Here is a 25,931-nt window from a genome sequence, read left to right as displayed (position 1 = left end):
TCTGCGTATTGCCATGTAACATTTCTATGGTAGCAGTCCAACAGTGGACCAGCGTCTCTTCTTTATTCCGCTGCTCGTAGTAATTTCATTGCTTGCCCGTTTCTCTCGGCTGTTTTCAGCTGACGTTAATGAACCAGTAGCTATAATGCGAGGAGGATGTGAAACAGCCTTTCGCAGGGTCAAAACTTGTCGTGATTTTTTCCGAAAAAATTCCGTTCCGGTACCGGGAATCAAACCCGGGCCTCCTGGGTGAGAGCCAGGTATCCTAGCCACTAGACAACACCGGACGTGCACATTTTTCTCGGGGTTTACACCCGGTCTACTCGCTTTCCGTGTCGCACTTTCCCTGTTTGCGAGCACCTTTTCGCGCGCCCATGGCGAGGCGCGCATGTCAAAAGTCACAATCCATTGCTTTATGCCTCGTTGTTACAGGGGTAGGAGGAAAAGCAAAGCTGTAAGTAGTAATATTTATTTACTTATTTCGCAAGTAAAGACCTGCTGCCTGTCATCATACAGCAGGTCATACATTGTGTGACTTAACACGTTATATCGTACGAAATTCAGTTTTATTACTAGTACATTGTTCCTTGAAAATTTTTCGTAAGAACTGCAGGTAGTAATAACGGGAAGTAAACATTATCACGCTGAGTCGTTGAAGCCTTGTGGATAACAAAGTACGAAGTGTTTCGCTCCTTCGCAAACCCCAGAGCCGTCAATTTAGCTGTGGACGAAAGTAAATTAAATGCCCCGGGTGAGGATCGAACTCACGACCTTAAGATTATGAGACTTACGCGCTGCCTACTGCGCTACCGAGGCAAGTGACCGCCACGCCTTCTGGAATCTCTGTAACTACCAAATACCAGGGGTAGAGAGTCTGCACTTCCTGGCTCATTTTTTTCAGTTGCTACACGTCCATTCCCGGCGCGACAGGCAACTTGCGATGCTAGGCCGACGCCAGTATGTACAATAGCACATAAGAGTCCAAACGAGCAGTCGTGCGCGCTGCATGTTTGGTTATTTCCACACGGAAATACCACGGTTCATTCTCATGGCTCACGCAGTTCGACTGCGAAAGACACGCAGCACCACTATCGGAGAAAAAACAAAATGATGCATCGGCCGGGAATCGAACCCGGGCCGCCCGCGTGGCAGGCGAGCATTCTACCACTGAACCACCGATGCTCAGCTTCCTGGTGCTTTCCGCGGCAGACGTCTGTGGGGAAAGTGGGACTGCCGTCCAGCGCCGTCGCATCCTCTCGAGAGAATGCTACAGACGCTGAATCCTGCACTGCACTGCTTAAAAATGACGCCCGAACGCGATCGCCTAAGTACTCTTGCGGCGCACGCACGCGACGACTCTTGCCAAAGGACGCGAAATGTGCGTAGAGACGCTGTCTGGATGCGCTCGCCTACCCCGTAATGCGCCTACAGCTACGACCACCTTGAGCCGCCGACGACAGGCGGGAAGCAGACACAGCGCGGCGTGCGCGGACGGAAACCGTGCGGTGGTGGTGTAATGGTCAGCATAGTTGCCTTCCAAGCAGTTGATCCGGGTTCGATTCCCGGCCACCGCAGCCGGCTTTTACTTTTGCGTATGAGTACTTTTGCCACGCGTCCTTCAATTAATGTTTCTTTCCCCATCTTACTCGCTGCAGGCCACCCTATAGCGTGTGTGTCGATTCACCTTGAGTCTCGACTTGTCTCGACTTTGCTCGTCTGACGCGAGAGCTGACGCTCTCCAATCGGCCTATATAAAAAGGACAAGCACGCAAAACGACTGAGAGAGGTATGGCGAGGCGGGCGGGCACCACATTACTTATGCCTCAAGTAAATACCTGCTGCCTGTTATCATGTATTATCTGATTTTACATGTTCTGTCAGACAAATTCAGTTTTATTATTAGTAGATTTCTTTTTTTTTTTTTCTTTGTTGAAAATTTTTCAACACGCTCCTTCATTTCACTGTGGCCGCACGGCGCGACTTGGCATACCGAGAGGCAAAATGTGGCGCCAGTGCCCTTGACCGAATAGCGCTGCAGCTCCGAAACCGAAGAGGAAAGAGAAATACGAATTGAAACTATCGGCAGTGCCGTGTGTTCGCAGGCGGTCACCCGCCCAAGCACTGACAACGTCCAGTTTCGCGCAGTAGCGGTGATCGGACGAGAAACTGTGCGTTCACCGTGCTGTGACCAGTGAAGTGTTTTAGCGCGTCCCGACAAGTCACGTTCTGGTCCCCTATCAGTTCCCACACAATGTGACGATTTCTTTGTCACCATACTTCCCCGCCGAAATCGGCGCTGCCTTTTTGAAAGAGTGAAATCGTAGTGGCCCGTGGGGGGATCGAACCCACGACCTTCGCGTTATTAGCACGACGCTCTAACCAACTGAGCTAACGGGCCTCGGTGCAGACAGCCTTCCATCGCTTCGCGGGAATTGCTCTGCGTATTGCCATGTAACATTTCTATGGTAGCAGTCCAACAGTGGACCAGCGTCTCTTCTTTATTCCGCTGCTCGTAGTAATTTCATTGCTTGCCCGTTTCTCTCGGCTGTTTTCAGCTGACGTTAATGAACCAGTAGCTATAATGCGAGGAGGATGTGAAACAGCCTTTCGCAGGGTCAAAACTTGTCGTGATTTTTTCCGAAAAAATTCCGTTCCGGTACCGGGAATCGAACCCGGGCCTCCTGGGTGAGAGCCAGGTATCCTAGCCACTAGACAACACCGGACGTGCACATTTTTCTCGGGGTTTACACCCGGTCTACTCGCTTTCCGTGTCGCACTTTCCCTGTTTGCGAGCACCTTTTCGCGCGCCCATGGCGAGGCGCGCATGTCAAAAGTCACAATCCATTGCTTTATGCCTCGTTGTTACAGGGGTAGGAGGAAAAGCAAAGCTGTAAGTAGTAATATTTATTTACTTATTTCGCAAGTAAAGACCTGCTGCCTGTCATCATACATCAGGTCATACATTGTGTGACTTTACACGTTATATCGTACGAAATTCAGTTTTATTACTAGTACTTTTTTCCTTGAAAATTTTACATAACAACTGCAAGTAGTAATAACGGGAAGTAAACATTATCACGCTGAGTCGGTGAAGCCTTGTGGATAACAAAGTACAAAGTGTTTCGCTCCTTCGCAAACCCCAGAGGCGTCAATTTAGCTGTGTGTAAATTAAATGCCCCGGGTGAGGATCGAACTCACGACCTTAAGATTATGAGACTTACGCGCTGCCTACTGCGCTACCGAGGCAAGTGATCGCCACGCCTTCTGGAATCTCGGTAAGTACCAAATACCAGTGGTAGAGAGTCTGCACTTCCTGGCTCATTTTTTTCTGTTGCTACACGTGCATTCCCGGCGCGACAGGCAACTTGCGATGCTAGGCCGACGCCAGTATGTACAATAGCACACAAGAGTCCAAACGAGCAGTCGTGCGCGCTGCATGTTTGGTTATTTCCACACGGAAATACCGCGGTTCATTCTCATGGCTCACGCAGTTCGAGTGCCAAAGACACGCAGCACCACTATCGGAGAAAAAACAAAATGATGCATCGGCCGGGAATCGAACCCGGGCCGCCCGCGTGGCAGGCGAGCATTCTACCACTGAACCACCGATGCTCAGCTTCCTGGTGCTTTCCGCGGCAGACGTCTGCGAGGAAAGTGGGACTGCCGTCCAGCGCCGTCGCATCCTCTCGAGAGAATGCTACAGACGCTGAATCCTGCACTGCACTGCTGCTTAAAAATGACGCCCGAACGCGATCGCCTAAGTACTCTTGCGGCGCACGCATACGACGACTCTTGCCAAAGGACGCGAAATGTGCGTAGAGACGCTGTCTGGATGCGCTCGCCTACCCCGTAATGCGCCTACAGCTACGACCACCTTGAGCCGCCGCCGACAGGCGGGAAGCAGACACAGCGCGGCGTGCGCGGACGGAAACCGTGCGGTGGTGGTGTAATGGTCAGCATAGTTGCCTTGCAAGCAGTTGATCCGGGTTCGATTCCCGGCCACCGCAGCCGGCTTTTACTTTTGCGTATGAGTACTTTTGCCACGCGTCCTTCAATTAATGTTTCTTTCCCCATCTTACTCGCTGCAGGCCACCCTATAGCGTTTGCGTCGATTCTCCTTGAGTCTCGACTTGTCTCGACTTTGCTCAGCTGACGCGAGAGCTGACGCTCTCCAATCGGCCTATATAAAAAGGACAAGCACGCAAAACGACTGAGAGAGGTATGGCGAGGCGGGCGGGCACCACATTACTTATGCCTCAAGTAGATACCTGCTGCCTGTTATCATATATTGTCTGATTTTACATGTTCTGTCAGACAAATTCAGTTTTATTACTAGTACATTTCATTTTTTTTTTCTTTGTTGAAAATTTTTCAACACGCTCCTTCACTTCACTGTGGCCGCACGGCGCGACTTGGCATACCGAGAGGCAAAATGTGGTGCCAGTGCCCTTGACCGAATAGCGCTGCAGCTCCGAAACCGAAGAGGAAAGAGAAATACGAATTGAAACTATCGGCAGTGCCGTGTGCTCGCAGGCGGTCACCCGCCCAAGCACTGACAACGCCCAGCTTCGCGCAGTAGCGGTGATCGGACGAGAAACTGTGTGTTCACCGTGCTGTGACCAGTGAAGTGTCTTAGCGCGTCCCGACGAGTCGTGTTCTGGTCCCCTATCAGCTCCCACACAATGTGACGATTTCTTTGTCACCATACTTCCCCGCCGAAATCGGCGTTGCCTTTTTGAAAGAGTGAAATCGTAGTGGCGCGTGGGGGGATCGAACCCACGACCTTCGCGTTATTAGCACGACGCTCTAACCAGCTGAGCTAACGGGCCTCGGTGCAGACAGTCTTCCATCGCTTCGCGGGAATTGCTCTGCGTATTGCCATGTAACATTTCTATGGTAGCAGTCCAACAGTGGACCAGCGTCTCTTCTCCCTTTATTCCGCTGCTCGTAGTAATTTCATTGCGTGCCCGTTTCTCTCGACTGTTTTCAGCTGACGTTTATGAACCAGTAGCTATAATGCGAGGAGGACGTGAAACAGCCTTTCGCTTGTCGTGATTTTTTCCGAAAAAATTCCGTTCCGGTACCGGGAATCGAACCCGGGCCTCCTGGGTGAGAGCCAGGTATCCTAGCCACTAGACCACACCGGACGTGCGCTTGTTACAGGGGTAGGAGGAAAAGCAAAGCTGTAAGTAGTAATATTTATTTACTTATTTCGCAAGTAAAGACCTGCTGCCTGTCATCATACATCAGGTCATACATTGTGTGACTTTACACGTTATATCGTACGAAATTCAGTTTTATTACTAGTACTTTTTTCCTTGAAAATTTTACATAACAACTGCAAGTAGTAATAACGGGAAGTAAACATTATCACGCTGAGTCGGTGAAGCCTTGTGGATAACAAAGTACAAAGTGTTTCGCTCCTTCGCAAACCCCAGACGCGTCAATTTAGCTGTGTGTAAATTAAATGCCCCGGGTGAGGATCGAACTCACGACCTTAAGATTATGAGACTTACGCGCTGCCTACTGCGCTACCGAGGCAAGTGATCGCCACGCCTTCTGGAATCTCGGTAAGTACCAAATACCAGTGGTAGAGAGTCTGCACTTCCTGGCTCATTTTTTTCTGTTGCTACACGTGCATTCCCGGCGCGACAGGCAACTTGCGATGCTAGGCCGACGCCAGTATGTACAATAGCACACAAGAGTCCAAACGAGCAGTCGTGCGCGCTGCATGTTTGGTTATTTCCACACGGAAATACCGCGGTTCATTCTCATGGCTCACGCAGTTCGAGTGCCAAAGACACGCAGCACCACTATCGGAGAAAAAACAAAATGATGCATCGGCCGGGAATCGAACCCGGGCCGCCCGCGTGGCAGGCGAGCATTCTACCACTGAACCACCGATGCTCAGCTTCCTGGTGCTTTCCGCGGCAGACGTCTGCGGGGAAAGTGGGACTGCCGTCCAGGGCCGTCGCATCCTCTCGAGAGAATGCTACAGACGCTGAATCCTGCACTGCACTGCTGCTTAAAAATGACGCCCGAACGCGATCGCCTAAGTACTCTTGCGGCGCACGCACGCGACGACTCTTGCCAAAGGACGCGAAATGTGCGTAGAGACGCTGTCTGGATGCGCTCGCCTACCCCGTAATGCGCCTACAGCTACGACCACCTTGAGCCGCCGCCGACAGGCGGGAAGCAGACACAGCGCGGCGTGCGCGGACGGAAACCGTGCGGTGGTGGTGTAATGGTCAGCATAGTTGCCTTGCAAGCAGTTGATCCGGGTTCGATTCCCGGCCACCGCAGCCGGCTTTTACTTTTGCGTATGAGTACTTTTGCCACGCGTCCTTCAATTAATGTTTCTTTCCCCATCTTACTCGCTGCAGGCCACCCTATAGCGTTTGCGTCGATTCTCCTTGAGTCTCGACTTGTCTCGACTTTGCTCAGCTGACGCGAGAGCTGACGCTCTCCAATCGGCCTATATAAAAAGGACAAGCACGCAAAACGACTGAGAGAGGTATGGCGAGGCGGGCGGGCACCACATTACTTATGCCTCAAGTAGATACCTGCTGCCTGTTATCATATATTGTCTGATTTTACATGTTCTGTCAGACAAATTCAGTTTTATTACTAGTACATTTCATTTTTTTTTTCTTTGTTGAAAATTTTTCAACACGCTCCTTCACTTCACTGTGGCCGCACGGCGCGACTTGGCATACCGAGAGGCAAAATGTGGTGCCAGTGCCCTTGACCGAATAGCGCTGCAGCTCCGAAACCGAAGAGGAAAGAGAAATACGAATTGAAACTATCGGCAGTGCCGTGTGCTCGCAGGCGGTCACCCGCCCAAGCACTGACAACGCCCAGCTTCGCGCAGTAGCGGTGATCGGACGAGAAACTGTGTGTTCACCGTGCTGTGACCAGTGAAGTGTCTTAGCGCGTCCCGACGAGTCGTGTTCTGGTCCCCTATCAGCTCCCACACAATGTGACGATTTCTTTGTCACCATACTTCCCCGCCGAAATCGGCGTTGCCTTTTTGAAAGAGTGAAATCGTAGTGGCGCGTGGGGGGATCGAACCCACGACCTTCGCGTTATTAGCACGACGCTCTAACCAGCTGAGCTAACGGGCCTCGGTGCAGACAGTCTTCCATCGCTTCGCGGGAATTGCTCTGCGTATTGCCATGTAACATTTCTATGGTAGCAGTCCAACAGTGGACCAGCGTCTCTTCTCCCTTTATTCCGCTGCTCGTAGTAATTTCATTGCGTGCCCGTTTCTCTCGACTGTTTTCAGCTGACGTTTATGAACCAGTAGCTATAATGCGAGGAGGACGTGAAACAGCCTTTCGCTTGTCGTGATTTTTTCCGAAAAAATTCCGTTCCGGTACCGGGAATCGAACCCGGGCCTCCTGGGTGAGAGCCAGGTATCCTAGCCACTAGACCACACCGGACGTGCGCTTGTTACAGGGGTAGGAGGAAAAGCAAAGCTGTAAGTAGTAATATTTATTTACTTATTTCGCAAGTAAAGAACTGCTGCCTGTCATCATACATCAGGTCATACATTGTGTGACTTTACACGTTATATCGTACGAAATTCAGTTTTATTACTAGTACTTTTTTCCTTGAAAATTTTACATAACAACTGCAAGTAGTAATAACGGGAAGTAAACATTATCACGCTGAGTCGGTGAAGCCTTGTGGATAACAAAGTACAAAGTGTTTCGCTCCTTCGCAAACCCCAGACGCGTCAATTTAGCTGTGTGTAAATTAAATGCCCCGGGTGAGGATCGAACTCACGACCTTAAGATTATGAGACTTACGCGCTGCCTACTGCGCTACCGAGGCAAGTGATCGCCACGCCTTCTGGAATCTCGGTAAGTACCAAATACCAGTGGTAGAGAGTCTGCACTTCCTGGCTCATTTTTTTCTGTTGCTACACGTGCATTCCCGGCGCGACAGGCAACTTGCGATGCTAGGCCGACGCCAGTATGTACAATAGCACACAAGAGTCCAAACGAGCAGTCGTGCGCGCTGCATGTTTGGTTATTTCCACACGGAAATACCGCGGTTCATTCTCATGGCTCACGCAGTTCGAGTGCCAAAGACACGCAGCACCACTATCGGAGAAAAAACAAAATGATGCATCGGCCGGGAATCGAACCCGGGCCGCCCGCGTGGCAGGCGAGCATTCTACCACTGAACCACCGATGCTCAGCTTCCTGGTGCTTTCCGCGGCAGACGTCTGCGGGGAAAGTGGGACTGCCGTCCAGGGCCGTCGCATCCTCTCGAGAGAATGCTACAGACGCTGAATCCTGCACTGCACTGCTGCTTAAAAATGACGCCCGAACGCGATCGCCTAAGTACTCTTGCGGCGCACGCACGCGACGACTCTTGCCAAAGGACGCGAAATGTGCGTAGAGACGCTGTCTGGATGCGCTCGCCTACCCCGTAATGCGCCTACAGCTACGACCACCTTGAGCCGCCGCCGACAGGCGGGAAGCAGACACAGCGCGGCGTGCGCGGACGGAAACCGTGCGGTGGTGGTGTAATGGTCAGCATAGTTGCCTTGCAAGCAGTTGATCCGGGTTCGATTCCCGGCCACCGCAGCCGGCTTTTACTTTTGCGTATGAGTACTTTTGCCACGCGTCCTTCAATTAATGTTTCTTTCCCCATCTTACTCGCTGCAGGCCACCCTATAGCGTTTGCGTCGATTCTCCTTGAGTCTCGACTTGTCTCGACTTTGCTCAGCTGACGCGAGAGCTGACGCTCTCCAATCGGCCTATATAAAAAGGACAAGCACGCAAAACGACTGAGAGAGGTATGGCGAGGCGGGCGGGCACCACATTACTTATGCCTCAAGTAGATACCTGCTGCCTGTTATCATATATTGTCTGATTTTACATGTTCTGTCAGACAAATTCAGTTTTATTACTAGTACATTTCATTTTTTTTTTCTTTGTTGAAAATTTTTCAACACGCTCCTTCACTTCACTGTGGCCGCACGGCGCGACTTGGCATACCGAGAGGCAAAATGTGGTGCCAGTGCCCTTGACCGAATAGCGCTGCAGCTCCGAAACCGAAGAGGAAAGAGAAATACGAATTGAAACTATCGGCAGTGCCGTGTGCTCGCAGGCGGTCACCCGCCCAAGCACTGACAACGCCCAGCTTCGCGCAGTAGCGGTGATCGGACGAGAAACTGTGTGTTCACCGTGCTGTGACCAGTGAAGTGTCTTAGCGCGTCCCGACGAGTCGTGTTCTGGTCCCCTATCAGCTCCCACACAATGTGACGATTTCTTTGTCACCATACTTCCCCGCCGAAATCGGCGTTGCCTTTTTGAAAGAGTGAAATCGTAGTGGCGCGTGGGGGGATCGAACCCACGACCTTCGCGTTATTAGCACGACGCTCTAACCAGCTGAGCTAACGGGCCTCGGTGCAGACAGTCTTCCATCGCTTCGCGGGAATTGCTCTGCGTATTGCCATGTAACATTTCTATGGTAGCAGTCCAACAGTGGACCAGCGTCTCTTCTCCCTTTATTCCGCTGCTCGTAGTAATTTCATTGCGTGCCCGTTTCTCTCGACTGTTTTCAGCTGACGTTTATGAACCAGTAGCTATAATGCGAGAAGGACGTGAAACAGCCTTTCGCTTGTCGTGATTTTTTCCGAAAAAATTCCGTTCCGGTACCGGGAATCGAACCCGGGCCTCCTGGGTGAGAGCCAGGTATCCTAGCCACTAGACCACACCGGACGTGCGCTTGTTACAGGGGTAGGAGGAAAAGCAAAGCTGTAAGTAGTAATATTTATTTACTTATTTCGCAAGTAAAGACCTGCTGCCTGTCATCATACATCAGGTCATACATTGTGTGACTTTACACGTTATATCGTACGAAATTCAGTTTTATTACTAGTACTTTTTTCCTTGAAAATTTTACATAACAACTGCAAGTAGTAATAACGGGAAGTAAACATTATCACGCTGAGTCGGTGAAGCCTTGTGGATAACAAAGTACAAAGTGTTTCGCTCCTTCGCAAACCCCAGAGGCGTCAATTTAGCTGTGTGTAAATTAAATGCCCCGGGTGAGGATCGAACTCACGACCTTAAGATTATGAGACTTACGCGCTGCCTACTGCGCTACCGAGGCAAGTGATCGCCACGCCTTCTGGAATCTCGGTAAGTACCAAATACCAGTGGTAGAGAGTCTGCACTTCCTGGCTCATTTTTTTCTGTTGCTACACGTGCATTCCCGGCGCGACAGGCAACTTGCGATGCTAGGCCGACGCCAGTATGTACAATAGCACACAAGAGTCCAAACGAGCAGTCGTGCGCGCTGCATGTTTGGTTATTTCCACACGGAAATACCGCGGTTCATTCTCATGGCTCACGCAGTTCGAGTGCCAAAGACACGCAGCACCACTATCGGAGAAAAAACAAAATGATGCATCGGCCGGGAATCGAACCCGGGCCGCCCGCGTGGCAGGCGAGCATTCTACCACTGAACCACCGATGCTCAGCTTCCTGGTGCTTTCCGCGGCAGACGTCTGTGGGGAAAGTGGGACTGCCGTCCAGCGCCGTCGCATCCTCTCGAGAGAATGCTACAGACGCTGAATCCTGCACTGCACTGCTTAAAAATGACGCCCGAACGCGATCGCCTAAGTACTCTTGCGGCGCACGCACGCGACGACTCTTGCCAAAGGACGCGAAATGTGCGTAGAGACGCTGTCTGGATGCGCTCGCCTACCCCGTAATGCGCCTACAGCTACGACCACCTTGAGCCGCCGACGACAGGCGGGAAGCAGACACAGCGCGGCGTGCGCGGACGGAAACCGTGCGGTGGTGGTGTAATGGTCAGCATAGTTGCCTTCCAAGCAGTTGATCCGGGTTCGATTCCCGGCCACCGCAGCCGGCTTTTACTTTTGCGTATGAGTACTTTTGCCACGCGTCCTTCAATTAATGTTTCTTTCCCCATCTTACTCGCTGCAGGCCACCCTATAGCGTGTGCGTCGATTCACCTTGAGTCTCGACTTGTCTCGACTTTGCTCGTCTGACGCGAGAGCTGACGCTCTCCAATCGGCCTATATAAAAAGGACAAGCACGCAAAACGACTGAGAGAGGTATGGCGAGGCGGGCGGGCACCACATTACTTATGCCTCAAGTAAATACCTGCTGCCTGTTATCATGTATTATCTGATTTTACATGTTCTGTCAGACAAATTCAGTTTTATTACTAGTAGATTTCTTTTTTTTTTTTTCTTTGTTGAAAATTTTTCAACACGCTCCTTCATTTCACTGTGGCCGCACGGCGCGACTTGGCATACCGAGAGGCAAATTGTGGCGCCAGTGCCCTTGACCGAATAGCGCTGCAGCTCCGAAACCGAAGAGGAAAGAGAAATACGAATTGAAACTATCGGCAGTGCCGTGTGTTCGCAGGCGGTCACCCGCCCAAGCACTGACAACGTCCAGTTTCGCGCAGTAGCGGTGATCGGACGAGAAACTGTGCGTTCACCGTGCTGTGACCAGTGAAGTGTTTTAGCGCGTCCCGACAAGTCACGTTCTGGTCCCCTATCAGTTCCCACACAATGTGACGATTTCTTTGTCACCATACTTCCCCGCCGAAATCGGCGCTGCCTTTTTGAAAGAGTGAAATCGTAGTGGCCCGTGGGGGGATCGAACCCACGACCTTCGCGTTATTAGCACGACGCTCTAACCAACTGAGCTAACGGGCCTCGGTGCAGACAGCCTTCCATCGCTTCGCGGGAATTGCTCTGCGTATTGCCATGTAACATTTCTATGGTAGCAGTCCAACAGTGGACCAGCGTCTCTTCTTTATTCCGCTGCTCGTAGTAATTTCATTGCTTGCCCGTTTCTCTCGGCTGTTTTCAGCTGACGTTAATGAACCAGTAGCTATAATGCGAGGAGGATGTGAAACAGCATTTCGCAGGGTCAAAACTTGTCGTGATTTTTTCCGAAAAAATTCCGTTCCGGTACCGGGAATCGAACCCGTGCCTCCTGGGTGAGAGCCAGGTATCCTAGCCACTAGACAACACCGGACGTGCACATTTTTCTCGGGGTTTACACCCGGTCTACTCGCTTTCCGTGTCGCACTTTCCCTGTTTGCGAGCACCTTTTCGCGCGCCCATGGCGAGGCGCGCATGTCAAAAGTCACAATCCATTGCTTTATGCCTCGTTGTTACAGGGGTAGGAGGAAAAGCAAAGCTGTAAGTAGTAATATTTATTTACTTATTTCGCAAGTAAAGACCTGCTGCCTGTCATCATACAGCAGGTCATACATTGTGTGACTTTACACGTTATATCGTACGAAATTCAGTTTTATTACTAGTACATTGTTCCTTGAAAATTTTTCGTAAGAACTGCAGGTAGTAATAACGGGAAGTAAACATTATCACGCTGAGTCGTTGAAGCCTTGTGGATAACAAAGTACGAAGTGTTTCGCTCCTTCGCAAACCCCAGAGCCGTCAATTTAGCTGTGGACGAAAGTAAATTAAATGCCCCGGGTGAGGATCGAACTCACGACCTTAAGATTATGAGACTTACGCGCTGCCTACTGCGCTACCGAGGCAAGTGACCGCCACGCCTTCTGGAATCTCTGTAACTACCAAATACCAGGGGTAGAGAGTCTGCACTTCCTGGCTCATTTTTTTCAGTTGCTACACGTCCATTCCCGGCGCGACAGGCAACTTGCGATGCTAGGCCGACGCCAGTATGTACAATAGCACATAAGAGTCCAAACGAGCAGTCGTGCGCGCTGCATGTTTGGTTATTTCCACACGGAAATACCACGGTTCATTCTCATGGCTCACGCAGTTCGAGTGCGAAAGACACGCAGCACCACTATCGGAGAAAAAACAAAATGATGCATCGGCCGGGAATCGAACCCGGGCCGCCCGCGTGGCAGGCGAGCATTCTACCACTGAACCACCGATGCTCAGCTTCCTGGTGCTTTCCGCGGCAGACGTCTGTGGGGAAAGTGGGACTGCCGTCCAGCGCCGTCGCATCCTCTCGAGAGAATGCTACAGACGCTGAATCCTGCACTGCACTGCTTAAAAATGACGCCCGAACGCGATCGCCTAAGTACTCTTGCGGCGCACGCACGCGACGACTCTTGCCAAAGGACGCGAAATGTGCGTAGAGACGCTGTCTGGATGCGCTCGCCTACCCCGTAATGCGCCTACAGCTACGACCACCTTGAGCCGCCGACGACAGGCGGGAAGCAGACACAGCGCGGCGTGCGCGGACGGAAACCGTGCGGTGGTGGTGTAATGGTCAGCATAGTTGCCTTCCAAGCAGTTGATCCGGGTTCGATTCCCGGCCACCGCAGCCGGCTTTTACTTTTGCGTATGAGTACTTTTGCCACGCGTCCTTCAATTAATGTTTCTTTCCCCATCTTACTCGCTGCAGGCCACCCTATAGCGTGTGCGTCGATTCACCTTGAGTCTCGACTTGTCTCGACTTTGCTCGTCTGACGCGAGAGCTGACGCTCTCCAATCGGCCTATATAAAAAGGACAAGCACGCAAAACGACTGAGAGAGGTATGGCGAGGCGGGCGGGCACCACATTACTTATGCCTCAAGTAAATACCTGCTGCCTGTTATCATGTATTATCTGATTTTACATGTTCTGTCAGACAAATTCAGTTTTATTACTAGTAGATTTCTTTTTTTTTTTTTCTTTGTTGAAAATTTTTCAACACGCTCCTTCATTTCACTGTGGCCGCACGGCGCGACTTGGCATACCGAGAGGCAAATTGTGGCGCCAGTGCCCTTGACCGAATAGCGCTGCAGCTCCGAAACCGAAGAGGAAAGAGAAATACGAATTGAAACTATCGGCAGTGCCGTGTGTTCGCAGGCGGTCACCCGCCCAAGCACTGACAACGTCCAGTTTCGCGCAGTAGCGGTGATCGGACGAGAAACTGTGCGTTCACCGTGCTGTGACCAGTGAAGTGTTTTAGCGCGTCCCGACAAGTCACGTTCTGGTCCCCTATCAGTTCCCACACAATGTGACGATTTCTTTGTCACCATACTTCCCCGCCGAAATCGGCGCTGCCTTTTTGAAAGAGTGAAATCGTAGTGGCCCGTGGGGGGATCGAACCCACGACCTTCGCGTTATTAGCACGACGCTCTAACCAACTGAGCTAACGGGCCTCGGTGCAGACAGCCTTCCATCGCTTCGCGGGAATTGCTCTGCGTATTGCCATGTAACATTTCTATGGTAGCAGTCCAACAGTGGACCAGCGTCTCTTCTTTATTCCGCTGCTCGTAGTAATTTCATTGCTTGCCCGTTTCTCTCGGCTGTTTTCAGCTGACGTTAATGAACCAGTAGCTATAATGCGAGGAGGATGTGAAACAGCATTTCGCAGGGTCAAAACTTGTCGTGATTTTTTCCGAAAAAATTCCGTTCCGGTACCGGGAATCGAACCCGGGCCTCCTGGGTGAGAGCCAGGTATCCTAGCCACTAGACAACACCGGACGTGCACATTTTTCTCGGGGTTTACACCCGGTCTACTCGCTTTCCGTGTCGCACTTTCCCTGTTTGCGAGCACCTTTTCGCGCGCCCATGGCGAGGCGCGCATGTCAAAAGTCACAATCCATTGCTTTATGCCTCGTTGTTACAGGGGTAGGAGGAAAAGCAAAGCTGTAAGTAGTAATATTTATTTACTTATTTCGCAAGTAAAGACCTGCTGCCTGTCATCATACAGCAGGTCATACATTGTGTGACTTTACACGTTATATCGTACGAAATTCAGTTTTATTACTAGTACATTGTTCCTTGAAAATTTTTCGTAAGAACTGCAGGTAGTAATAACGGGAAGTAAACATTATCACGCTGAGTCGTTGAAGCCTTGTGGATAACAAAGTACGAAGTGTTTCGCTCCTTCGCAAACCCCAGAGCCGTCAATTTAGCTGTGGACGAAAGTAAATTAAATGCCCCGGGTGAGGATCGAACTCACGACCTTAAGATTATGAGACTTACGCGCTGCCTACTGCGCTACCGAGGCAAGTGACCGCCACGCCTTCTGGAATCTCTGTAACTACCAAATACCAGGGGTAGAGAGTCTGCACTTCCTGGCTCATTTTTTTCAGTTGCTACACGTCCATTCCCGGCGCGACAGGCAACTTGCGATGCTAGGCCGACGCCAGTATGTACAATAGCACATAAGAGTCCAAACGAGCAGTCGTGCGCGCTGCATGTTTGGTTATTTCCACACGGAAATACCACGGTTCATTCTCATGGCTCACGCAGTTCGACTGCGAAAGACACGCAGCACCACTATCGGAGAAAAAACAAAATGATGCATCGGCCGGGAATCGAACCCGGGCCGCCCGCGTGGCAGGCGAGCATTCTACCACTGAACCACCGATGCTCAGCTTCCTGGTGCTTTCCGCGGCAGACGTCTGTGGGGAAAGTGGGACTGCCGTCCAGCGCCGTCGCATCCTCTCGAGAGAATGCTACAGACGCTGAATCCTGCACTGCACTGCTTAAAAATGACGCCCGAACGCGATCGCCTAAGTACTCTTGCGGCGCACGCACGCGACGACTCTTGCCAAAGGACGCGAAATGTGCGTAGAGACGCTGTCTGGATGCGCTCGCCTACCCCGTAATGCGCCTACAGCTACGACCACCTTGAGCCGCCGACGACAGGCGGGAAGCAGACACAGCGCGGCGTGCGCGGACGGAAACCGTGCGGTGGTGGTGTAATGGTCAGCATAGTTGCCTTCCAAGCAGTTGATCCGGGTTCGATTCCCGGCCACCGCAGCCGGCTTTTACTTTTGCGTATGAGTACTTTTGCCACGCGTCCTTCAATTAATGTTTCTTTCCCCATCTTACTCGCTGCAGGCCACCCTATAGCGTGTGCGTCGATTCACCTTGAGTCTCGACTTGTCTCGACTTTGCTCGTCTGACGCGAGAGCTGACGCTCTCCAATCGGCCTATATAAAAAGGACAAGCACGCAAAACGACTGAGAGAGGTATGGCGAGGCGGGCGGGCACCACATTACTTATGCCTCAAGTAAATACCTGCTGCCTGTTATCATGTATTATCTGATTTTACATGTTCTGTCAGACAAATTCAGTTTTATTATTAGTAGATTTCTTTTTTTTTTTTTTTCTTTGTTGAAAATTTTTCAACACGCTCCTTCATTTCACTGTGGCCGCACGGCGCGACTTGGCATACCGAGAGGCAAAATGTGGCGCCAGTGCCCTTGACCGAATAGCGCTGCAGCTCCGAAACCGAAGAGGAAAGAGAAATACGAATTGAAACTATCGGCAGTGCCGTGTGTTCGCAGGCGGTCACCCGCCCAAGCACTGACAACGTCCAGTTTCGCGCAGTAGCGGTGATCGGACGAGAAACTGTGCGTTCACCGTGCTGTGACCAGTGAAGTGTTTTAGCGCGTCCCGACAAGTCACGTTCTGGTCCCCTATCAGTTCCCACACAATGTGACGATTTCTTTGTCACCATACTTCCCCGCCGAAATCGGCGCTGCCTTTTTGAAAGAGTGAAATCGTAGTGGCCCGTGGGGGGATCGAACCCACGACCTTCGCGTTATTAGCACGACGCTCTAACCAACTGAGCTAACGGGCCTCGGTGCAGACAGCCTTCCATCGCTTCGCGGGAATTGCTCTGCGTATTGCCATGTAACATTTCTATGGTAGCAGTCCAACAGTGGACCAGCGTCTCTTCTTTATTCCGCTGCTCGTAGTAATTTCATTGCTTGCCCGTTTCTCTCGGCTGTTTTCAGCTGACGTTAATGAACCAGTAGCTATAATGCGAGGAGGATGTGAAACAGCCTTTCGCAGGGTCAAAACTTGTCGTGATTTTTTCCGAAAAAATTCCGTTCCGGTACCGGGAATCGAACCCGGGCCTCCTGGGTGAGAGCCAGGTATCCTAGCCACTAGACAACACCGGACGTGCACATTTTTCTCGGGGTTTACACCCGGTCTACTCGCTTTCCGTGTCGCACTTTCCCTGTTTGCGAGCACCTTTTCGCGCGCCCATGGCGAGGCGCGCATGTCAAAAGTCACAATCCATTGCTTTATGCCTCGTTGTTACAGGGGTAGGAGGAAAAGCAAAGCTGTAAGTAGTAATATTTATTTACTTATTTCGCAAGTAAAGACCTGCTGCCTGTCATCATACAGCAGGTCATACATTGTGTGACTTTACACGTTATATCGTACGAAATTCAGTTTTATTACTAGTACATTGTTCCTTGAAAATTTTTCGTAAGAACTGCAGGTAGTAATAACGGGAAGTAAACATTATCACGCTGAGTCGTTGAAGCCTTGTGGATAACAAAGTACGAAGTGTTTCGCTCCTTCGCAAACCCCAGAGCCGTCAATTTAGCTGTGGACGAAAGTAAATTAAATGCCCCGGGTGAGGATCGAACTCACGACCTTAAGATTATGAGACTTACGCGCTGCCTACTGCGCTACCGAGGCAAGTGACCGCCACGCCTTCTGGAATCTCTGTAACTACCAAATACCAGGGGTAGAGAGTCTGCACTTCCTGGCTCATTTTTTTCAGTTGCTACACGTCCATTCCCGGCGCGACAGGCAACTTGCGATGCTAGGCCGACGCCAGTATGTACAATAGCACATAAGAGTCCAAACGAGCAGTCGTGCGCGCTGCATGTTTGGTTATTTCCACACGGAAATACCACGGTTCATTCTCATGGCTCACGCAGTTCGAGTGCGAAAGACACGCAGCACCACTATCGGAGAAAAAACAAAATGATGCATCGGCCGGGAATCGAACCCGGGCCGCCCGCGTGGCAGGCGAGCATTCTACCACTGAACCACCGATGCTCAGCTTCCTGGTGCTTTCCGCGGCAGACGTCTGTGGGGAAAGTGGGACTGCCGTCCAGCGCCGTCGCATCCTCTCGAGAGAATGCTACAGACGCTGAATCCTGCACTGCACTGCTTAAAAATGACGCCCGAACGCGATCGCCTAAGTACTCTTGCGGCGCACGCACGCGACGACTCTTGCCAAAGGACGCGAAATGTGCGTAGAGACGCTGTCTGGATGCGCTCGCCTACCCCGTAATGCGCCTACAGCTACGACCACCTTGAGCCGCCGACGACAGGCGGGAAGCAGACACAGCGCGGCGTGCGCGGACGGAAACCGTGCGGTGGTGGTGTAATGGTCAACATAGTTGCCTTCCAAGCAGTTGATCCGGGTTCGATTCCCGGCCACCGCAGCCGGCTTTTACTTTTGCGTATGAGTACTTTTGCCACGCGTCCTTCAATTAATGTTTCTTTCCCCATCTTACTCGCTGCAGGCCACCCTATAGCGTGTGCGTCGATTCACCTTGAGTCTCGACTTGTCTCGACTTTGCTCGTCTGACGCGAGAGCTGACGCTCTCCAATCGGCCTATATAAAAAGGACAAGCACGCAAAACGACTGAGAGAGGTATGGCGAGGCGGGCGGGCACCACATTACTTATGCCTCAAGTAAATACCTGCTGCCTGTTATCATGTATTATCTGATTTTACATGTTCTGTCAGACAAATTCAGTTTTATTATTAGTAGATTTCTTTTTTTTTTTTCTTTGTTGAAAATTTTTCAACACGCTCCTTCATTTCACTGTGGCCGCACGGCGCGACTTGGCATACCGAGAGGCAAAATGTGGCGCCAGTGCCCTTGACCGAATAGCGCTGCAGCTCCGAAACCGAAGAGGAAAGAGAAATACGAATTGAAACTATCGGCAGTGCCGTGTGTTCGCAGGCGGTCACCCGCCCAAGCACTGACAACGTCCAGTTTCGCGCAGTAGCGGTGATCGGACGAGAAACTGTGCGTTCACCGTGCTGTGACCAGTGAAGTGTTTTAGCGCGTCCCGACAAGTCACGTTCTGGTCCCCTATCAGTTCCCACACAATGTGACGATTTCTTTGTCACCATACTTCCCCGCCGAAATCGGCGTTGCCTTTTTGAAAGAGTGAAATCGTAGTGGCGCGTGGGGGGATCGAACCCACGACCTTCGCGTTATTAGCACGACGCTCTAACCAGCTGAGCTAACGGGCCTCGGTGCAGACAGTCTTCCATCGCTTCGCGGGAATTGCTCTGCGTATTGCCATGTAACATTTCTATGGTAGCAGTCCAACAGTGGACCAGCGTCTCTTCTCCCTTTATTCCGCTGCTCGTAGTAATTTCATTGCGTGCCCGTTTCTCTCGACTGTTTTCAGCTGACGTTTATGAACCAGTAGCTATAATGCGAGAAGGACGTGAAACAGCCTTTCGCTTGTCGTGATTTTTTCCGAAAAAATTCCGTTCCGGTACCGGGAATCGAACCCGGGCCTCCTGGGTGAGAGCCAGGTATCCTAGCCACTAGACCACACCGGACGTGCGCTTGTTACAGGGGTAGGAGGAAAAGCAAAGCTGTAAGTAGTAATATTTATTTACTTATTTCGCAAGTAAAGACCTGCTGCCTGTCATCATACATCAGGTCATACATTGTGTGACTTTACACGTTATATCGTACGAAATTCAGTTTTATTACTAGTACTTTTTTCCTTGAAAATTTTACATAACAACTGCAAGTAGTAATAACGGGAAGTAAACATTATCACGCTGAGTCGGTGAAGCCTTGTGGATAACAAAGTACAAAGTGTTTCGCTCCTTCGCAAACCCCAGAGGCGTCAATTTAGCTGTGTGTAAATTAAATGCCCCGGGTGAGGATCGAACTCACGACCTTAAGATTATGAGACTTACGCGCTGCCTACTGCGCTACCGAGGCAAGTGATCGCCACGCCTTCTGGAATCTCGGTAAGTACCAAATACCAGTGGTAGAGAGTCTGCACTTCCTGGCTCATTTTTTTCTGTTGCTACACGTGCATTCCCGGCGCGACAGGCAACTTGCGATGCTAGGCCGACGCCAGTATGTACAATAGCACACAAGAGTCCAAACGAGCAGTCGTGCGCGCTGCATGTTTGGTTATTTCCACACGGAAATACCGCGGTTCATTCTCATGGCTCACGCAGTTCGAGTGCCAAAGACACGCAGCACCACTATCGGAGAAAAAACAAAATGATGCATCGGCCGGGAATCGAACCCGGGCCGCCCGCGTGGCAGGCGAGCATTCTACCACTGAACCACCGATGCTCAGCTTCCTGGTGCTTTCCGCGGCAGACGTCTGTGGGGAAAGTGGGACTGCCGTCCAGCGCCGTCGCATCCTCTCGAGAGAATGCTACAGACGCTGAATCCTGCACTGCACTGCTTAAAAATGACGCCCGAACGCGATCGCCTAAGTACTCTTGCGGCGCACGCACGCGACGACTCTTGCCAAAGGACGCGAAATGTGCGTAGAGACGCTGTCTGGATGCGCTCGCCTACCCCGTAATGCGCCTACAGCTACGACCACCTTGAGCCGCCGACGACAGGCGGGAAGCAGACACAGCGCGGCGTGCGCGGACGGAAACCGTGCGGTGGTGGTGTAATGGTCAGCATAGTTGCCTTCCAAGCAGTTGATCCGGGTTCGATTCCCGGCCACCGCAGCCGGCTTTTACTTTTGCGTATGAGTACTTTTGCCACGCGTCCTTCAATTAATGTTTCTTTCCCCATCTTACTCGCTGCAGGCCACCCTATAGCGTGTGCGTCGATTCACCTTGAGTCTCGACTTGTCTCGACTTTGCTCGTCTGACGCGAGAGCTGACGCTCTCCAATCGGCCTATATAAAAAGGACAAGCACGCAAAACGACTGAGAGAGGTATGGCGAGGCGGGCGGGCACCACATTACTTATGCCTCAAGTAAATACCTGCTGCCTGTTATCATGTATTATCTGATTTTACATGTTCTGTCAGACAAATTCAGTTTTATTACTAGTAGATTTCTTTTTTTTTTTTTCTTTGTTGAAAATTTTTCAACACGCTCCTTCATTTCACTGTGGCCGCACGGCGCGACTTGGCATACCGAGAGGCAAATTGTGGCGCCAGTGCCCTTGACCGAATAGCGCTGCAGCTCCGAAACCGAAGAGGAAAGAGAAATACGAATTGAAACTATCGGCAGTGCCGTGTGTTCGCAGGCGGTCACCCGCCCAAGCACTGACAACGTCCAGTTTCGCGCAGTAGCGGTGATCGGACGAGAAACTGTGCGTTCACCGTGCTGTGACCAGTGAAGTGTTTTAGCGCGTCCCGACAAGTCACGTTCTGGTCCCCTATCAGTTCCCACACAATGTGACGATTTCTTTGTCACCATACTTCCCCGCCGAAATCGGCGCTGCCTTTTTGAAAGAGTGAAATCGTAGTGGCCCGTGGGGGGATCGAACCCACGACCTTCGCGTTATTAGCACGACGCTCTAACCAACTGAGCTAACGGGCCTCGGTGCAGACAGCCTTCCATCGCTTCGCGGGAATTGCTCTGCGTATTGCCATGTAACATTTCTATGGTAGCAGTCCAACAGTGGACCAGCGTCTCTTCTTTATTCCGCTGCTCGTAGTAATTTCATTGCTTGCCCGTTTCTCTCGGCTGTTTTCAGCTGACGTTAATGAACCAGTAGCTATAATGCGAGGAGGATGTGAAACAGCATTTCGCAGGGTCAAAACTTGTCGTGATTTTTTCCGAAAAAATTCCGTTCCGGTACCGGGAATCGAACCCGTGCCTCCTGGGTGAGAGCCAGGTATCCTAGCCACTAGACAACACCGGACGTGCACATTTTTCTCGGGGTTTACACCCGGTCTACTCGCTTTCCGTGTCGCACTTTCCCTGTTTGCGAGCACCTTTTCGCGCGCCCATGGCGAGGCGCGCATGTCAAAAGTCACAATCCATTGCTTTATGCCTCGTTGTTACAGGGGTAGGAGGAAAAGCAAAGCTGTAAGTAGTAATATTTATTTACTTATTTCGCAAGTAAAGACCTGCTGCCTGTCATCATACAGCAGGTCATACATTGTGTGACTTTACACGTTATATCGTACGAAATTCAGTTTTATTACTAGTACATTGTTCCTTGAAAATTTTTCGTAAGAACTGCAGGTAGTAATAACGGGAAGTAAACATTATCACGCTGAGTCGTTGAAGCCTTGTGGATAACAAAGTACGAAGTGTTTCGCTCCTTCGCAAACCCCAGAGCCGTCAATTTAGCTGTGGACGAAAGTAAATTAAATGCCCCGGGTGAGGATCGAACTCACGACCTTAAGATTATGAGACTTACGCGCTGCCTACTGCGCTACCGAGGCAAGTGACCGCCACGCCTTCTGGAATCTCTGTAACTACCAAATACCAGGGGTAGAGAGTCTGCACTTCCTGGCTCATTTTTTTCAGTTGCTACACGTCCATTCCCGGCGCGACAGGCAACTTGCGATGCTAGGCCGACGCCAGTATGTACAATAGCACATAAGAGTCCAAACGAGCAGTCGTGCGCGCTGCATGTTTGGTTATTTCCACACGGAAATACCACGGTTCATTCTCATGGCTCACGCAGTTCGAGTGCGAAAGACACGCAGCACCACTATCGGAGAAAAAACAAAATGATGCATCGGCCGGGAATCGAACCCGGGCCGCCCGCGTGGCAGGCGAGCATTCTACCACTGAACCACCGATGCTCAGCTTCCTGGTGCTTTCCGCGGCAGACGTCTGTGGGGAAAGTGGGACTGCCGTCCAGCGCCGTCGCATCCTCTCGAGAGAATGCTACAGACGCTGAATCCTGCACTGCACTGCTTAAAAATGACGCCCGAACGCGATCGCCTAAGTACTCTTGCGGCGCACGCACGCGACGACTCTTGCCAAAGGACGCGAAATGTGCGTAGAGACGCTGTCTGGATGCGCTCGCCTACCCCGTAATGCGCCTACAGCTACGACCACCTTGAGCCGCCGACGACAGGCGGGAAGCAGACACAGCGCGGCGTGCGCGGACGGAAACCGTGCGGTGGTGGTGTAATGGTCAGCATAGTTGCCTTCCAAGCAGTTGATCCGGGTTCGATTCCCGGCCACCGCAGCCGGCTTTTACTTTTGCGTATGAGTACTTTTGCCACGCGTCCTTCAATTAATGTTTCTTTCCCCATCTTACTCGCTGCAGGCCACCCTATAGCGTGTGCGTCGATTCACCTTGAGTCTCGACTTGTCTCGACTTTGCTCGTCTGACGCGAGAGCTGACGCTCTCCAATCGGCCTATATAAAAAGGACAAGCACGCAAAACGACTGAGAGAGGTATGGCGAGGCGGGCGGGCACCACATTACTTATGCCTCAAGTAAATACCTGCTGCCTGTTATCATGTATTATCTGATTTTACATGTTCTGTCAGACAAATTCAGTTTTATTACTAGTAGATTTCTTTTTTTTTTTTTCTTTGTTGAAAATTTTTCAACACGCTCCTTCATTTCACTGTGGCCGCACGGCGCGACTTGGCATACCGAGAGGCAAATTGTGGCGCCAGTGCCCTTGACCGAATAGCGCTGCAGCTCCGAAACCGAAGAGGAAAGAGAAATACGAATTGAAACTATCGGCAGTGCCGTGTGTTCGCAGGCGGTCACCCGCCCAAGCACTGACAACGTCCACTTTCGCGCAGTAGCGGTGATCGGACGAGAAACTGTGCGTTCACCGTGCTGTGACCAGTGAAGTGTTTTAGCGCGTCCCGACAAGTCACGTTCTGGTCCCCTATCAGTTCCCACACAATGTGACGATTTCTTTGTCACCATACTTCCCCGCCGAAATCGGCGCTGCCTTTTTGAAAGAGTGAAATCGTAGTGGCCCGTGGGGGGATCGAACCCACGACCTTCGCGTTATTAGCACGACGCTCTAACCAACTGAGCTAACGGGCCTCGGTGCAGACAGCCTTCCATCGCTTCGCGGGAATTGCTCTGCGTATTGCCATGTAACATTTCTATGGTAGCAGTCCAACAGTGGACCAGCGTCTCTTCTTTATTCCGCTGCTCGTAGTAATTTCATTGCTTGCCCGTTTCTCTCGGCTGTTTTCAGCTGACGTTAATGAACCAGTAGCTATAATGCGAGGAGGATGTGAAACAGCATTTCGCAGGGTCAAAACTTGTCGTGATTTTTTCCGAAAAAATTCCGTTCCGGTACCGGGAATCGAACCCGGGCCTCCTGGGTGAGAGCCAGGTATCCTAGCCACTAGACAACACCGGACGTGCACATTTTTCTCGGGGTTTACACCCGGTCTACTCGCTTTCCGTGTCGCACTTTCCCTGTTTGCGAGCACCTTTTCGCGCGCCCATGGCGAGGCGCGCATGTCAAAAGTCACAATCCATTGCTTTATGCCTCGTTGTTACAGGGGTAGGAGGAAAAGCAAAGCTGTAAGTAGTAATATTTATTTACTTATTTCGCAAGTAAAGACCTGCTGCCTGTCATCATACAGCAGGTCATACATTGTGTGACTTTACACGTTATATCGTACGAAATTCAGTTTTATTACTAGTACATTGTTCCTTGAAAATTTTTCGTAAGAACTGCAGGTAGTAATAACGGGAAGTAAACATTATCACGCTGAGTCGTTGAAGCCTTGTGGATAACAAAGTACGAAGTGTTTCGCTCCTTCGCAAACCCCAGAGCCGTCAATTTAGCTGTGGACGAAAGTAAATTAAATGCCCCGGGTGAGGATCGAACTCACGACCTTAAGATTATGAGACTTACGCGCTGCCTACTGCGCTACCGAGGCAAGTGACCGCCACGCCTTCTGGAATCTCTGTAACTACCAAATACCAGGGGTAGAGAGTCTGCACTTCCTGGCTCATTTTTTTCAGTTGCTACACGTCCATTCCCGGCGCGACAGGCAACTTGCGATGCTAGGCCGACGCCAGTATGTACAATAGCACATAAGAGTCCAAACGAGCAGTCGTGCGCGCTGCATGTTTGGTTATTTCCACACGGAAATACCACGGTTCATTCTCATGGCTCACGCAGTTCGACTGCGAAAGACACGCAGCACCACTATCGGAGAAAAAACAAAATGATGCATCGGCCGGGAATCGAACCCGGGCCGCCCGCGTGGCAGGCGAGCATTCTACCACTGAACCACCGATGCTCAGCTTCCTGGTGCTTTCCGCGGCAGACGTCTGTGGGGAAAGTGGGACTGCCGTCCAGCGCCGTCGCATCCTCTCGAGAGAATGCTACAGACGCTGAATCCTGCACTGCACTGCTTAAAAATGACGCCCGAACGCGATCGCCTAAGTACTCTTGCGGCGCACGCACGCGACGACTCTTGCCAAAGGACGCGAAATGTGCGTAGAGACGCTGTCTGGATGCGCTCGCCTACCCCGTAATGCGCCTACAGCTACGACCACCTTGAGCCGCCGACGACAGGCGGGAAGCAGACACAGCGCGGCGTGCGCGGACGGAAACCGTGCGGTGGTGGTGTAATGGTCAGCATAGTTGCCTTCCAAGCAGTTGATCCGGGTTCGATTCCCGGCCACCGCAGCCGGCTTTTACTTTTGCGTATGAGTACTTTTGCCACGCGTCCTTCAATTAATGTTTCTTTCCCCATCTTACTCGCTGCAGGCCACCCTATAGCGTGTGCGTCGATTCACCTTGAGTCTCGACTTGTCTCGACTTTGCTCGTCTGACGCGAGAGCTGACGCTCTCCAATCGGCCTATATAAAAAGGACAAGCACGCAAAACGACTGAGAGAGGTATGGCGAGGCGGGCGGGCACCACATTACTTATGCCTCAAGTAAATACCTGCTGCCTGTTATCATGTATTATCTGATTTTACATGTTCTGTCAGACAAATTCAGTTTTATTATTAGTAGATTTCTTTTTTTTTTTTTTTCTTTGTTGAAAATTTTTCAACACGCTCCTTCATTTCACTGTGGCCGCACGGCGCGACTTGGCATACCGAGAGGCAAAATGTGGCGCCAGTGCCCTTGACCGAATAGCGCTGCAGCTCCGAAACCGAAGAGGAAAGAGAAATACGAATTGAAACTATCGGCAGTGCCGTGTGTTCGCAGGCGGTCACCCGCCCAAGCACTGACAACGTCCAGTTTC

At 51.2% G+C, this 25,931-nt stretch overlaps 54 non-coding genes across 54 annotated transcripts; 11 read left to right on the top strand and 43 right to left on the bottom strand.

The window, feature by feature from the left end:
- Window positions 1-215: 215 nt before the first annotated feature.
- Window positions 216-287, bottom strand: Trnae-cuc (transfer RNA glutamic acid (anticodon CUC)). The gene has a single exon. It is a non-coding gene; the product is annotated as a tRNA-Glu (tRNA).
- Window positions 288-743: 456 nt separating this feature from the next.
- Trnam-cau (transfer RNA methionine (anticodon CAU)) lies at window positions 744-816 on the bottom strand. Its single transcript has one exon. It is a non-coding gene; the product is annotated as a tRNA-Met (tRNA).
- Window positions 817-1,111: 295 nt separating this feature from the next.
- On the bottom strand, window positions 1,112-1,182 carry Trnag-gcc (transfer RNA glycine (anticodon GCC)). Its single transcript has one exon. It is a non-coding gene; the product is annotated as a tRNA-Gly (tRNA).
- A 320-nt stretch (window positions 1,183-1,502) lies between these two features.
- Trnag-ucc (transfer RNA glycine (anticodon UCC)) lies at window positions 1,503-1,574 on the top strand. Its single transcript has one exon. It is a non-coding gene; the product is annotated as a tRNA-Gly (tRNA).
- Window positions 1,575-2,324: 750 nt separating this feature from the next.
- On the bottom strand, window positions 2,325-2,398 carry Trnai-aau (transfer RNA isoleucine (anticodon AAU)). The gene has a single exon. It is a non-coding gene; the product is annotated as a tRNA-Ile (tRNA).
- Window positions 2,399-2,651: 253 nt separating this feature from the next.
- On the bottom strand, window positions 2,652-2,723 carry Trnae-cuc (transfer RNA glutamic acid (anticodon CUC)). Its single transcript has one exon. It is a non-coding gene; the product is annotated as a tRNA-Glu (tRNA).
- A 450-nt stretch (window positions 2,724-3,173) lies between these two features.
- Trnam-cau (transfer RNA methionine (anticodon CAU)) lies at window positions 3,174-3,246 on the bottom strand. Its single transcript has one exon. It is a non-coding gene; the product is annotated as a tRNA-Met (tRNA).
- A 295-nt stretch (window positions 3,247-3,541) lies between these two features.
- Trnag-gcc (transfer RNA glycine (anticodon GCC)) lies at window positions 3,542-3,612 on the bottom strand. Its single transcript has one exon. It is a non-coding gene; the product is annotated as a tRNA-Gly (tRNA).
- Window positions 3,613-3,935: 323 nt separating this feature from the next.
- Window positions 3,936-4,007, top strand: Trnaa-ugc (transfer RNA alanine (anticodon UGC)). Its single transcript has one exon. It is a non-coding gene; the product is annotated as a tRNA-Ala (tRNA).
- A 748-nt stretch (window positions 4,008-4,755) lies between these two features.
- Window positions 4,756-4,829, bottom strand: Trnai-aau (transfer RNA isoleucine (anticodon AAU)). Its single transcript has one exon. It is a non-coding gene; the product is annotated as a tRNA-Ile (tRNA).
- Window positions 4,830-5,075: 246 nt separating this feature from the next.
- On the bottom strand, window positions 5,076-5,147 carry Trnae-cuc (transfer RNA glutamic acid (anticodon CUC)). The gene has a single exon. It is a non-coding gene; the product is annotated as a tRNA-Glu (tRNA).
- A 321-nt stretch (window positions 5,148-5,468) lies between these two features.
- On the bottom strand, window positions 5,469-5,541 carry Trnam-cau (transfer RNA methionine (anticodon CAU)). Its single transcript has one exon. It is a non-coding gene; the product is annotated as a tRNA-Met (tRNA).
- A 295-nt stretch (window positions 5,542-5,836) lies between these two features.
- Trnag-gcc (transfer RNA glycine (anticodon GCC)) lies at window positions 5,837-5,907 on the bottom strand. Its single transcript has one exon. It is a non-coding gene; the product is annotated as a tRNA-Gly (tRNA).
- A 323-nt stretch (window positions 5,908-6,230) lies between these two features.
- Trnaa-ugc (transfer RNA alanine (anticodon UGC)) lies at window positions 6,231-6,302 on the top strand. Its single transcript has one exon. It is a non-coding gene; the product is annotated as a tRNA-Ala (tRNA).
- A 748-nt stretch (window positions 6,303-7,050) lies between these two features.
- Trnai-aau (transfer RNA isoleucine (anticodon AAU)) lies at window positions 7,051-7,124 on the bottom strand. Its single transcript has one exon. It is a non-coding gene; the product is annotated as a tRNA-Ile (tRNA).
- Window positions 7,125-7,370: 246 nt separating this feature from the next.
- On the bottom strand, window positions 7,371-7,442 carry Trnae-cuc (transfer RNA glutamic acid (anticodon CUC)). Its single transcript has one exon. It is a non-coding gene; the product is annotated as a tRNA-Glu (tRNA).
- Window positions 7,443-7,763: 321 nt separating this feature from the next.
- Trnam-cau (transfer RNA methionine (anticodon CAU)) lies at window positions 7,764-7,836 on the bottom strand. The gene has a single exon. It is a non-coding gene; the product is annotated as a tRNA-Met (tRNA).
- A 295-nt stretch (window positions 7,837-8,131) lies between these two features.
- Window positions 8,132-8,202, bottom strand: Trnag-gcc (transfer RNA glycine (anticodon GCC)). The gene has a single exon. It is a non-coding gene; the product is annotated as a tRNA-Gly (tRNA).
- Window positions 8,203-8,525: 323 nt separating this feature from the next.
- On the top strand, window positions 8,526-8,597 carry Trnaa-ugc (transfer RNA alanine (anticodon UGC)). Its single transcript has one exon. It is a non-coding gene; the product is annotated as a tRNA-Ala (tRNA).
- Window positions 8,598-9,345: 748 nt separating this feature from the next.
- On the bottom strand, window positions 9,346-9,419 carry Trnai-aau (transfer RNA isoleucine (anticodon AAU)). The gene has a single exon. It is a non-coding gene; the product is annotated as a tRNA-Ile (tRNA).
- A 246-nt stretch (window positions 9,420-9,665) lies between these two features.
- Window positions 9,666-9,737, bottom strand: Trnae-cuc (transfer RNA glutamic acid (anticodon CUC)). The gene has a single exon. It is a non-coding gene; the product is annotated as a tRNA-Glu (tRNA).
- Window positions 9,738-10,058: 321 nt separating this feature from the next.
- Window positions 10,059-10,131, bottom strand: Trnam-cau (transfer RNA methionine (anticodon CAU)). Its single transcript has one exon. It is a non-coding gene; the product is annotated as a tRNA-Met (tRNA).
- Window positions 10,132-10,426: 295 nt separating this feature from the next.
- Window positions 10,427-10,497, bottom strand: Trnag-gcc (transfer RNA glycine (anticodon GCC)). Its single transcript has one exon. It is a non-coding gene; the product is annotated as a tRNA-Gly (tRNA).
- A 320-nt stretch (window positions 10,498-10,817) lies between these two features.
- Window positions 10,818-10,889, top strand: Trnag-ucc (transfer RNA glycine (anticodon UCC)). Its single transcript has one exon. It is a non-coding gene; the product is annotated as a tRNA-Gly (tRNA).
- Window positions 10,890-11,639: 750 nt separating this feature from the next.
- Trnai-aau (transfer RNA isoleucine (anticodon AAU)) lies at window positions 11,640-11,713 on the bottom strand. The gene has a single exon. It is a non-coding gene; the product is annotated as a tRNA-Ile (tRNA).
- A 253-nt stretch (window positions 11,714-11,966) lies between these two features.
- On the bottom strand, window positions 11,967-12,038 carry Trnae-cuc (transfer RNA glutamic acid (anticodon CUC)). Its single transcript has one exon. It is a non-coding gene; the product is annotated as a tRNA-Glu (tRNA).
- A 456-nt stretch (window positions 12,039-12,494) lies between these two features.
- Trnam-cau (transfer RNA methionine (anticodon CAU)) lies at window positions 12,495-12,567 on the bottom strand. Its single transcript has one exon. It is a non-coding gene; the product is annotated as a tRNA-Met (tRNA).
- A 295-nt stretch (window positions 12,568-12,862) lies between these two features.
- Window positions 12,863-12,933, bottom strand: Trnag-gcc (transfer RNA glycine (anticodon GCC)). The gene has a single exon. It is a non-coding gene; the product is annotated as a tRNA-Gly (tRNA).
- Window positions 12,934-13,253: 320 nt separating this feature from the next.
- Window positions 13,254-13,325, top strand: Trnag-ucc (transfer RNA glycine (anticodon UCC)). Its single transcript has one exon. It is a non-coding gene; the product is annotated as a tRNA-Gly (tRNA).
- Window positions 13,326-14,075: 750 nt separating this feature from the next.
- Trnai-aau (transfer RNA isoleucine (anticodon AAU)) lies at window positions 14,076-14,149 on the bottom strand. Its single transcript has one exon. It is a non-coding gene; the product is annotated as a tRNA-Ile (tRNA).
- Window positions 14,150-14,402: 253 nt separating this feature from the next.
- Window positions 14,403-14,474, bottom strand: Trnae-cuc (transfer RNA glutamic acid (anticodon CUC)). Its single transcript has one exon. It is a non-coding gene; the product is annotated as a tRNA-Glu (tRNA).
- Window positions 14,475-14,930: 456 nt separating this feature from the next.
- On the bottom strand, window positions 14,931-15,003 carry Trnam-cau (transfer RNA methionine (anticodon CAU)). The gene has a single exon. It is a non-coding gene; the product is annotated as a tRNA-Met (tRNA).
- A 295-nt stretch (window positions 15,004-15,298) lies between these two features.
- On the bottom strand, window positions 15,299-15,369 carry Trnag-gcc (transfer RNA glycine (anticodon GCC)). The gene has a single exon. It is a non-coding gene; the product is annotated as a tRNA-Gly (tRNA).
- Window positions 15,370-15,689: 320 nt separating this feature from the next.
- Window positions 15,690-15,761, top strand: Trnag-ucc (transfer RNA glycine (anticodon UCC)). Its single transcript has one exon. It is a non-coding gene; the product is annotated as a tRNA-Gly (tRNA).
- A 752-nt stretch (window positions 15,762-16,513) lies between these two features.
- On the bottom strand, window positions 16,514-16,587 carry Trnai-aau (transfer RNA isoleucine (anticodon AAU)). The gene has a single exon. It is a non-coding gene; the product is annotated as a tRNA-Ile (tRNA).
- Window positions 16,588-16,840: 253 nt separating this feature from the next.
- Trnae-cuc (transfer RNA glutamic acid (anticodon CUC)) lies at window positions 16,841-16,912 on the bottom strand. The gene has a single exon. It is a non-coding gene; the product is annotated as a tRNA-Glu (tRNA).
- A 456-nt stretch (window positions 16,913-17,368) lies between these two features.
- Trnam-cau (transfer RNA methionine (anticodon CAU)) lies at window positions 17,369-17,441 on the bottom strand. The gene has a single exon. It is a non-coding gene; the product is annotated as a tRNA-Met (tRNA).
- A 295-nt stretch (window positions 17,442-17,736) lies between these two features.
- Trnag-gcc (transfer RNA glycine (anticodon GCC)) lies at window positions 17,737-17,807 on the bottom strand. Its single transcript has one exon. It is a non-coding gene; the product is annotated as a tRNA-Gly (tRNA).
- A 320-nt stretch (window positions 17,808-18,127) lies between these two features.
- Window positions 18,128-18,199, top strand: Trnag-ucc (transfer RNA glycine (anticodon UCC)). The gene has a single exon. It is a non-coding gene; the product is annotated as a tRNA-Gly (tRNA).
- Window positions 18,200-18,948: 749 nt separating this feature from the next.
- On the bottom strand, window positions 18,949-19,022 carry Trnai-aau (transfer RNA isoleucine (anticodon AAU)). The gene has a single exon. It is a non-coding gene; the product is annotated as a tRNA-Ile (tRNA).
- A 246-nt stretch (window positions 19,023-19,268) lies between these two features.
- On the bottom strand, window positions 19,269-19,340 carry Trnae-cuc (transfer RNA glutamic acid (anticodon CUC)). Its single transcript has one exon. It is a non-coding gene; the product is annotated as a tRNA-Glu (tRNA).
- Window positions 19,341-19,661: 321 nt separating this feature from the next.
- On the bottom strand, window positions 19,662-19,734 carry Trnam-cau (transfer RNA methionine (anticodon CAU)). The gene has a single exon. It is a non-coding gene; the product is annotated as a tRNA-Met (tRNA).
- A 295-nt stretch (window positions 19,735-20,029) lies between these two features.
- Window positions 20,030-20,100, bottom strand: Trnag-gcc (transfer RNA glycine (anticodon GCC)). Its single transcript has one exon. It is a non-coding gene; the product is annotated as a tRNA-Gly (tRNA).
- Window positions 20,101-20,420: 320 nt separating this feature from the next.
- On the top strand, window positions 20,421-20,492 carry Trnag-ucc (transfer RNA glycine (anticodon UCC)). Its single transcript has one exon. It is a non-coding gene; the product is annotated as a tRNA-Gly (tRNA).
- A 750-nt stretch (window positions 20,493-21,242) lies between these two features.
- Window positions 21,243-21,316, bottom strand: Trnai-aau (transfer RNA isoleucine (anticodon AAU)). The gene has a single exon. It is a non-coding gene; the product is annotated as a tRNA-Ile (tRNA).
- A 253-nt stretch (window positions 21,317-21,569) lies between these two features.
- Trnae-cuc (transfer RNA glutamic acid (anticodon CUC)) lies at window positions 21,570-21,641 on the bottom strand. Its single transcript has one exon. It is a non-coding gene; the product is annotated as a tRNA-Glu (tRNA).
- Window positions 21,642-22,097: 456 nt separating this feature from the next.
- Window positions 22,098-22,170, bottom strand: Trnam-cau (transfer RNA methionine (anticodon CAU)). Its single transcript has one exon. It is a non-coding gene; the product is annotated as a tRNA-Met (tRNA).
- Window positions 22,171-22,465: 295 nt separating this feature from the next.
- Trnag-gcc (transfer RNA glycine (anticodon GCC)) lies at window positions 22,466-22,536 on the bottom strand. The gene has a single exon. It is a non-coding gene; the product is annotated as a tRNA-Gly (tRNA).
- A 320-nt stretch (window positions 22,537-22,856) lies between these two features.
- Trnag-ucc (transfer RNA glycine (anticodon UCC)) lies at window positions 22,857-22,928 on the top strand. The gene has a single exon. It is a non-coding gene; the product is annotated as a tRNA-Gly (tRNA).
- Window positions 22,929-23,678: 750 nt separating this feature from the next.
- Window positions 23,679-23,752, bottom strand: Trnai-aau (transfer RNA isoleucine (anticodon AAU)). Its single transcript has one exon. It is a non-coding gene; the product is annotated as a tRNA-Ile (tRNA).
- Window positions 23,753-24,005: 253 nt separating this feature from the next.
- Trnae-cuc (transfer RNA glutamic acid (anticodon CUC)) lies at window positions 24,006-24,077 on the bottom strand. The gene has a single exon. It is a non-coding gene; the product is annotated as a tRNA-Glu (tRNA).
- Window positions 24,078-24,533: 456 nt separating this feature from the next.
- Window positions 24,534-24,606, bottom strand: Trnam-cau (transfer RNA methionine (anticodon CAU)). Its single transcript has one exon. It is a non-coding gene; the product is annotated as a tRNA-Met (tRNA).
- Window positions 24,607-24,901: 295 nt separating this feature from the next.
- Trnag-gcc (transfer RNA glycine (anticodon GCC)) lies at window positions 24,902-24,972 on the bottom strand. Its single transcript has one exon. It is a non-coding gene; the product is annotated as a tRNA-Gly (tRNA).
- Window positions 24,973-25,292: 320 nt separating this feature from the next.
- On the top strand, window positions 25,293-25,364 carry Trnag-ucc (transfer RNA glycine (anticodon UCC)). The gene has a single exon. It is a non-coding gene; the product is annotated as a tRNA-Gly (tRNA).
- Window positions 25,365-25,931: the final 567 nt, after the last annotated feature.

Source organism: Schistocerca cancellata, unplaced genomic scaffold (assembly GCF_023864275.1).
Source record: "Schistocerca cancellata isolate TAMUIC-IGC-003103 unplaced genomic scaffold, iqSchCanc2.1 HiC_scaffold_1083, whole genome shotgun sequence".
NCBI lineage: Eukaryota > Metazoa > Arthropoda > Insecta > Orthoptera > Acrididae > Schistocerca > Schistocerca cancellata.
This window is presented reverse-complemented; position numbering and strand designations above follow the sequence as displayed.